At 48.4% G+C, this 8,954-nt stretch overlaps 1 pseudogene; it reads right to left on the bottom strand.

Annotated features, from left to right (window-relative positions):
* Positions 1 to 217: 217 nt before the first annotated feature.
* On the bottom strand, positions 218 to 418 carry LOC134413454 (U2 spliceosomal RNA; annotated as a pseudogene).
* Positions 419 to 8,954: the final 8,536 nt, after the last annotated feature.

The raw sequence follows: 8,954 nt of genomic DNA, 5'->3' as shown, positions 1-8,954 counted from the left end.
CCGCTGGGATCGAACTCAGGCCGTGGGGAGAGTTTCGGCTGCAGAAACTGCTGCTTTACCGCTCTGCGCCACACGAGGCCATCAAAACCATCAAAAATATAAAAGCAACAGTATAAAACAACAGTATCCATTTAAACAACAACAGTTCTGGGGTCCATTAAACAAACAAACTTAGCCTATGTTGTTAAATGCTGTTAAATGCCTGGGAGAAGAGAAAAGTCTTCACCTGGCGCCGAAAAGATGACAATGTTGGCGCCAGGCGAGCCTCAGCAGGGAAATAATTCCACAACTGGGGGGGCTACCACTGAAAAGGCCCTCTCCCTTGTTGCCATCCTCCGACAAAAAGAGGACATATCAGATATTAAATTGATAAGAACAGATACTACACTTGATCTTAGCCAAAAGGCCGAGAAGCCTTTTGGTGGGCTTGGTTGGTGGACACGGCTGGAATCCAAGGTTGGCATGGTTGGGCACCTGTTCAGGGCCCACATCCCACCAGGGGCCCACGGAAAAGAGCTCCCTGGAGGTGCTGCCCCTCTTGGCCAATGAAACCTGCTGGTTTACCTGCCTCTCGCTCTGGCCCAGACAAGGGGGGTGGTGAGAGGAAGGAGCAGCAACTTGTTCCCTGGTCCTCTGCCTGCCAAGGAAGCAAGTGGCAGCCATGATGAGGAAGAGGAGGAGAAGGAGAAGGAGGAGCTAGAGCAGCTGTTGACCATGGCCATGAGAAGGTCGACTCCCTGAGGGAGGGAGTCCATTGAGAGGTTATTAATTAATTAATTTATTTATTTATTACATTTTTATACTGCTCAATAGCCGAAGCTCTCTGGGCGGTTCACAAAAATTAAAATCATAGTGTGGCGCAGAGCGGTAAAGCAGCAGTTTCTGCAGCTGAAACTCTCCCCACGGCCTGAGTTCGATCCCAGCAGAAGCTGGTTTCAGGCAGCCGGCTCGGGTCGACTCAGCCTTCCATCCTCCCGAGGTCGGTAAAATGAGTACCCAGTTAGTTGGGGGAAAGGTAATAACGACCGGGGAAGGCAACGGCAAACCACCCCGCTATAAGGCCTGCCAAGAAAACGTCAGCGAAAGCTGGCATCTCTCCAAGAGTCAGTAATGACTCAGTGCTTGCACGAGAGGTTCCTTTCCCTTTCCTAAGACAATCAACAGGTTAAAAGCACAAATACACAATACAATATAAAAAGCACAACCAGAATAAAAACCACGCAGCAAAATTGATATAAAATTAAAATACAGAGTTAAAACAGTAAAATTTAAATTTAAGTTAAAATTAAGTGTTAAAATACTGGGAGAATAAAATGGTCTTCAGCTGGCGACGAAAGGAGTACAGTGTAGGCGCCAGGCGGACCTCTCTGGGGAGCTCATTCCACAACCGGGGTGCCACAGCAGAGAAAGCCCTCCTCCTAGTAGCCACCTGCCTCACTTCCTTTGGCAGGGGCTCACGGAGAAGGGCCCCTGTAGATGATCTTAAGGTCTGGGCAGGTACATACGGGAGGAGGCGTTCCTTCAAATAACCTGGCCCCAAACCGTTTAGGGCTTTAAATGTCAATACCAGCACTTTGAATCAGGCCCGGACCTGGACGGGCAGCCAATGAAGTTGTAAAAGGACTGGCGTAATATGATCTCGCCGGCCAGTCCCTGTTAGTAAACGGGCTGCCTTGTTTTGTACCAGCTGAAGTTATCTTGCCCAAGGGTCCTCTGGATGCTGGATCCGGCACTGGTGTTGGGCGTCTCTCTCCTGTCCAAGAAGAAGCCACCATTTGGAGTCACTGACACTTGCTCCCCGATCCTGGTTCCCCAAGGTAAACACATTGTACATTTTCGACACATGTGTACGGAGTTATGCTTGGTGTGGAGAACATGGATAGGGAGTTATTTCTCTCTCATGATACGAGAACCCAATGGGGTCATCCCACAAAGCTGATTGGTGGGAGATTCAGGATAGAGAAAAGGAAGGACTTCTTCACATGGCACAGAGTTAAATTTTGGAATTCACTTCCACAAGAGGTCGTGATGGACACCCATTTGGATGGCCTTTAAAAAAGAATTGGAGAAGACGGCAATCAATGGCTACTAGTCCTAATGGCTACCTGCTACCTCCAGTATCAAAGGGAGTATGCCTATGTACACCAGTTGCTGGGGAACATGGGCAGGAAGATGTTGTTGCACTCATGCCCTACTTATTGGGCAGACACATTCTGCCCAAGATGCAGCTTCTGCCCAGATCAGCCTCAAGGGCAGCCCCACATATTACAGGGAACCTCTACCCTTCTCACCTCCTAGTAGTGTTTCCTTGCAGAAATATCTCATTGGTATTCATCTGAATGAATTATTTATTTATTATTTATTTATTACATTTATATCCCACCTTTTTTCCTCCAAGGAACCCACACTAGAGGCCTTCAAGAGGCAGCTGGACAACCTTCTGTCAGGGATGCTTTAGGGTGGATTCCTGCCTTGAGCAGGGGGTTGGACTCGAGGGCCTTGTAGGCCCCTTCCAACTCTGCTATTCTATGATTCTATGAAGGCGGTGTACATCCTCCTCCCCCTCCCCATTTTATCCTCACAACAACAACCGTGTGAGGTAGGCTGGGCCGAGAGTCTGTGACCGGCCCAAAGTCACCCAGTGGCTTTCCATGGCCGAGTGGGGACTAGAACCCGGATCTCCTAACTCCCAGTCTAACACCTTAGCCACTACACCACACTGGCTCAATGTGTGGCTAAATACACATTGAGCCCTTTTTTGGGGTAACAACTTGTTTATTTATTTATTTATTTATTTATTACATTTCTATACCGCCCAATAGCCGGAGCTTTCTGGGCGGTTCACAAAAATTAAAAACATTCAAAGTATAAAACTTTCCCATTTGCTCATCCAAAATGACGCCCTTCTCGATATTTACAGCTTTCAGCTACTCCGCGATACCATTACCATCCCAATGTCAGTCATCACTTCTCCAGGCTAAACATGTTTAATTCTTTTCATCTTTCCTCACAAATTAACAACCTTTCCGCCGTTTCCAAATAATTCCATCGGAACCTTCTCCCACTCCCTGCTACACCCCCCCCCACAACCCCCAACCGCCCTGCGGCCTCATGCCTCTCGGCTCAGAAGTTTTGTTCGGAACTGATATGTGTCATGATAAAATTGGGTGGGTAGATCAGAGCTGAAAGGAAACGTCTGATGTCTCACCCACACAAACCGCGGCACAAGCGGTGCTGCGCGCTGGCGCTCGGGAAGAAAAGCCTGCTGAGGAAATAGCTCCAGATGAGTCACTCAGGTCCAGGGAATGGGCCATGGTGACTGAGGTGGTGAGGAGGCCACCCAGTGAGGAGGGCACAGTCAGGGCACCTTGAGCGGGGCTACCTAAAATTTGGAGCTGATCAAAATGTTGTTGTGGTTGTTGAGAACATAAGAAGAGCCCTGATGCTGGATCAGACCAAGGGGCCATCAAGTCCAGCACTCTGTTCACACAGTGGCCAACCAGCCATCGGCCAGGGACCAACATGGTGCAACAGCACGCTCCTACCCATGTTCCCCAGCAACTGGTGCACACAGGCTTACTGCCTCGAATACTGGAGAGAGCACACAACCCTCAGGGCTAGTAGCCATGGATAGCCTTCGCCTCCAGGAATTGATCCAACCCCCTTTGAAAGCCATCCAGATTGGTGGCCGTCGCTACATCTTGTGGTAGCGAGTTCCCTAATTTAACTCTGCGCTGTGTGAAGAAGTCCTTCCTCTTATTTGTCCTGGATCTCCCACCAATCAGCTTCATGGGATGACCCCATCGAGTTCTAGTATTTTGAGAGAGGGAGAAAAATAGACATGTGCTCCACTCCGATTAGGAACGTAGAAGCAGTAGCGGAGCGGGGGGCTTCGCCTGCCCTTAAGGCGGAGGCGAAGAGGATTGGGGGGCCGGCGGAGCATGGCGAAGAGGATCGAGGTGAAGGCGGATCCTTCGCCTCGATCCGGAGCTCCGCTGGAAAGGTAAGTGGGGTTTAGGTAACCCCCCCGCCCTACTCTCCCTTACCTGCCTCCGTCCGCGGGTCCGTCGCCGTCTTCAATTGAGCCCGTGGTTCCAGCAGGAAGTCTGGGCCCCCCTCCCCGTTGGTCCCTTACCGGGCTCTGCCGCCGTCGCCGCATGGGCGGTGATGGCGGCAGGGCCCGGTAACCCCCCCCGCCCTCCTCTCCCTTACCTGCCTCCGTCCTCGGTCCGGAGCTCCGATCCGGATCCAGAGCTCCGAGTGGAGCGGAGTGGGCACAGGTGGAGTGGGGGAGGGGCGGAGGGGCCCGCTCCGAAATTGGCGGATCTGTAAATGAAGCAGAGCGGGGGGGTCTGTGCACACCCCTAGAGAAAAATGTCTCCCTCTCCGCATTCTCCACACCAGGCACAATTTGTTACTCCTCTGTCATGTCTACTCTTAGCCTCCTTTTTTCCAAGCTAAACAAACCCAGTTGATGTCACCTTCCCTCGTAGGGGCGATGCTCCAGCCCCTTGATCATTTTAGTTGCCCTTTTCTGCCCTTTTTCCAGCTCCATACAATCCTTTTTTAGGTGTGGTGACCAGAACTGTACACAGTATTCTAAGTGTGGTCTCACCGTTAATTTGTATAAGGGCAGTAGGATACTGGCCGTGTATTATTATTATTATTATTATTATTATTATTATTATTATCATCATCATCATCATCATCATCATCATCATCCCACCTTTTTCTCAATTTTGGGACTCAAGGTGGCTTTACAAATTAAAACATGTACAGTTAAAACAGATAGAGATATACAAAAATTAAAAAGTAATAATTACTCATGCTACAATATTAAAACATTTAAAATACCATGTATATATATAAATCCAATATATAAACAACGCATAAACAAAGGTCCAGACTACTCCCCAAATGCTAGCTGGAACAGTAAAGCTTTAGCCTGCTGCTGGAAACACACCAGGGAGGGAGCCAGTCTAGCTTCCCTGGGAAGCGAGTTCCAGAGCTCCGGGGCAGCCACCGAGAAGGCCCTGTCCCGCGTTCCTAGCTGGCGTGCTTGTGATGGTGGTGGGACTGAGAGAAGGTCTTTCCTTGAAGATCTCAAAGGACAGGCAGGCTCGTAAGGGAGAATACAGATTTTCAGATAACTTGGACCTGAGCTGTATTGGGCTTTATAGGTCATAACCATGGTGCCGCTGTAATCTCCATGTTAGCAATATCTGGTGTAGCTGGGCCCATAGGATTATGCCAGCCTTCCCAATGTGGTGGCTTCTGTTGGTTTTGGACTTCTACTCCTATCAGCCCTACCCAGTGGAGGCTGGTGGCTCTGATGTCAGTGGGGCAGTGAATCCACTCCGAGTTTCAGTCAGAACTCTAAAGGAGCTATCCAAGGTGTGGAAGCACCTTGGATGGCTCCTTTAGAGTTCTGACTGGTAATAACTCAAATCCAGAGCTGATTCACCACCACTATTGATATTGGAGCCACCAGCTTCCACTGGCCCCAGACGCCATGGCCAATGGTCAGGAATATTGAGAGTTGTAGTCCAAATCATCTCAAGAACATTAGGATGGGAAAGTCTGGGTTAGGCTGTTGCTGAGACCACTGCTCAACCCTGAATGGGAAGCAAAACGTATCCACTGCCTTCCCTGAAATTAAAACTTCTTAAGGGACATTTTGGACCTCTAACCTTCTCGTCCATACACCCAGCTGTTCACTCACTCTGCTTTTCCCTCTCTCCCCCAACAATCTGGCCCCGGGATATCTGAAATGAACCTTCTTGACTGTAAGATCTTCCATGGAAGCCACCTTTGGAAGTGAGATGGGTGGTCCCTGGCTACCAGGGACAGTACCTCCTTTGTGGTGGCACCCCAGCTCCAGAACTCCTTTCCACCATGCTTTGCATTTAGTCCCAAGGTTAAAATATCGCTTTTTTCCCTGAGCGTTTAGTGGTGGTTGAGCTATGAACTTGTTTGCACCGATGTGAGCTCTCGCTTAGCGGTCGTTGGCTTAACTGTAGATTATTTGTGATATTCTACAGCAAGAGTGCACAACCTTTTCAGGCCCGAGGACCTTATGCAACACAGGGTTGCGTAGGCTGTACACATGCGCATACCTGCATGTACATGCAGCAATGGGGAAAGACCAATCTGTCTGAAGATCTGTGGGGGAGGGCGTGGAGGGAACCTTCCTCCCTGTCCCCAGCAATCCTAAATGGTGTGCACAAGGGGTGTGCGGGGTGTGCCCAGGCACATCCTAATATCTCAAGCAACAAGTGCCAAATTGAGGTGACCATTGAGTAGGGATCCAGGGGGGATCTAGATACAGTGGGAACAGTCCTCTGGCTGCCCTCCTGCTGCGCTGAAAAACCGCTGTCTTCAAGAGAGCACCATTGCTCCTGACAGCATGGCTCCTCCCACCCTGCTGGGAACCTCTCAGCCAGGAGTTGCGCCCCCTTGGCCACTAGGCCTCTCCTGGAGCGGCTGCAGTGACTGACTTCGTGCCAACAGAGGTATATGTAAATGATACCGGGTGCACACCGTGCCGAAATGTCACCCATGTGGTGAGTACGGGAGTGCAACACAGCTCAGAACTCACCGTAGAGCATCAACTCGTAGGGATCGTCTGTCTTAGCGGGAAGAATGAGGACATTTGGAACAAAGAAGTAGAGACCCATTCTTGACTCACTCGGATTTGTTTCGTTACTCCACACATGGGTGAATCTAGGGACGATACTTGCCTTATTACAGGGTTAACACCTGGCTTTACACGTTGGCTTCTTTAATGAATGCAGTCTCCAGAAAGGACTCAATTGTTCCAAAGTCTGCAATTGGAACAATTGCTACAGAATCGGACTCAAAGAGTACTTATTAATGGAACCTTCTCAAACTGGGGAGAGGCAACGAGTGGGGTACCGCAGGGCTCAGTCCTGGGCCCAGTGCTCTTCAACATTTTTATTAATGATTTGGATGAGGAGGTGCAGGGAACGCTGATCAAATTTGCAGATGACACAGAATTGGGTGGGATAGCTAATACCCCAGAAGACAGAAACAAACTTCAAAGTGATCTTGATAGGCTGGAGTGCTGGGCTGAAAACAACAGAATGAAATTTAAAAGGGATAAATGCGAAGTTCTACATCTGGGAAATAGAAATCAAAGGCACAGTTACAAGATGGGGGATACTTGGCTCAGCCATACTACAAATGAGAAGGATGTTGGAATTGTTGTAGATCACCAGCTGAATATGAGCCAACAGTGCGATATGGCTGCAAGAAAGGCAAATGCTATTTTGGGCTGCATTAATAGAAGTATAGCTTCCAAATCACGTGAGGTCCTGGTTCCTCTCTATTCGGCCCTGGTTAGACCTCATCTAGAGTATTGTGTCCAGTTCTGGGCTCCACAATTCTAGAAGGACGTAGACAAGTTGGAGCGTGTTCAGAGGAGGGCAACCAGGATGATCAGTGGTCTGGAAACAAGGCCCTATGAAGAGAGACTGAAAGAACTGGGCATGTTTAGCCTGGAGAAGAGAAGATTGAGGGGAGACATGATAACACTCTTCAAATACTTGAAAGTTTGTCACACAGAGGAGGGCCAGGATTTCTTCTCGATCCTCCAAGAGTACAGGACATGGAATAACGGGCTCAAGTTAAAGGAAGCCAGATTCCAGCTGGACATCAGGAAAAACTTCCTGACTGTTAGAGCAGTACGACAATGGAATCAGTTACCTAGGGAGGTTGTGGGCTCTCCCCCACTAGAGGCATTCAAAAGGCAGCTGGACAACCATCTGTCAGGGATGCTTTAGGGTGGATTCCTGCATTGAGCAGGGGGTTGGACTCGATGGCCTTGTAGGTCCCTTCCAACTCTACTATTCTATGATTCTATGATTCTATGATGGAGGGCGGTGGTGGGTGAATTGGAAGACTGCCCCAGACTAGCTAACTCACCTGTACACCGTGACATGACATGGTCATGTTTATGGAAAATAAAACAAAATAGTAATCCTACCCAAACACAGCTGAGATTAAGGCATGAAAACATAGGACTAAAATAGCAAGTTGGGAATCTCACCCATTCAACTCCTGTGTGCACGTGTGTGTGTGTGTGTGTGTGTGTGTGTGTGTGCAGGCAGGATCAAATTTTGCCCCTTGGGGCAAATCCAGTCATCTCACATGTTTTGTGCTTAGCTTTCCAATTGTGGCATTCCGTGTTTGAATGGGAGATTTCCAACTCAAATTTGCATTTTGAATGTGAAACATTGCCTTGAAATCCAAGTGCTGCTAATGACTTGTGTGAGGCATCAAATATGTAATCAAACATGTACTCTTGTAAACTGTCAGCTTCTCCAGCAGTGAATCTCATCGCATGTGCTCTGAAGTCATGTACTATATACTATTGCATGCCAAACAGCGAATATCATCGAGAGTAAAATGCCATTGCATGTCAATTATCAAATGCTTTCAAATGCTGAAATTATTATTATTATTTATTTCATTTGTGTGCCACCCCATAGCTGAAGCTCTCTCGGCTGTTTACATAAGATTTAAACACTTAAAAAGAATATACAAAAATTTAAAACCACAAAAACATACAATATACACATACATTTAAAACCACTCAAACAACTGTAAAAAACTACGAGCCTTAAAAAAACAGACCCAGGCTCATTACATATTGCTAAATGCCTGGGAGAAGAGAAAAGTCTTCACCTGGCACAGAAAATATAACAACGTCGGAGCTAGGCAGCCCTCATCAGGGAGAATGTTCCACAGTTGGGGGGCCACCACAGAAAAGACAGTCTCTTTTGTTGTCATTCTCTGAGCTTCCTTTGGAGTAGGCACCCAGACGAGGACCTTAGAAAGAACATCAGTCCGTTGGTTTCTGTTCACCACTCTGCCACAAAGATCATCTTCTTGGCTCGCCGCTCCGACCATGTTACTCCGCTTCTGAAATCTCT

Source organism: Elgaria multicarinata, chromosome 1 (assembly GCF_023053635.1).
Source record: "Elgaria multicarinata webbii isolate HBS135686 ecotype San Diego chromosome 1, rElgMul1.1.pri, whole genome shotgun sequence".
NCBI lineage: Eukaryota > Metazoa > Chordata > Lepidosauria > Squamata > Anguidae > Elgaria > Elgaria multicarinata.
Note: the sequence above shows the minus strand (reverse complement) of the source record. Positions and strands in the feature narration are given on the sequence as shown.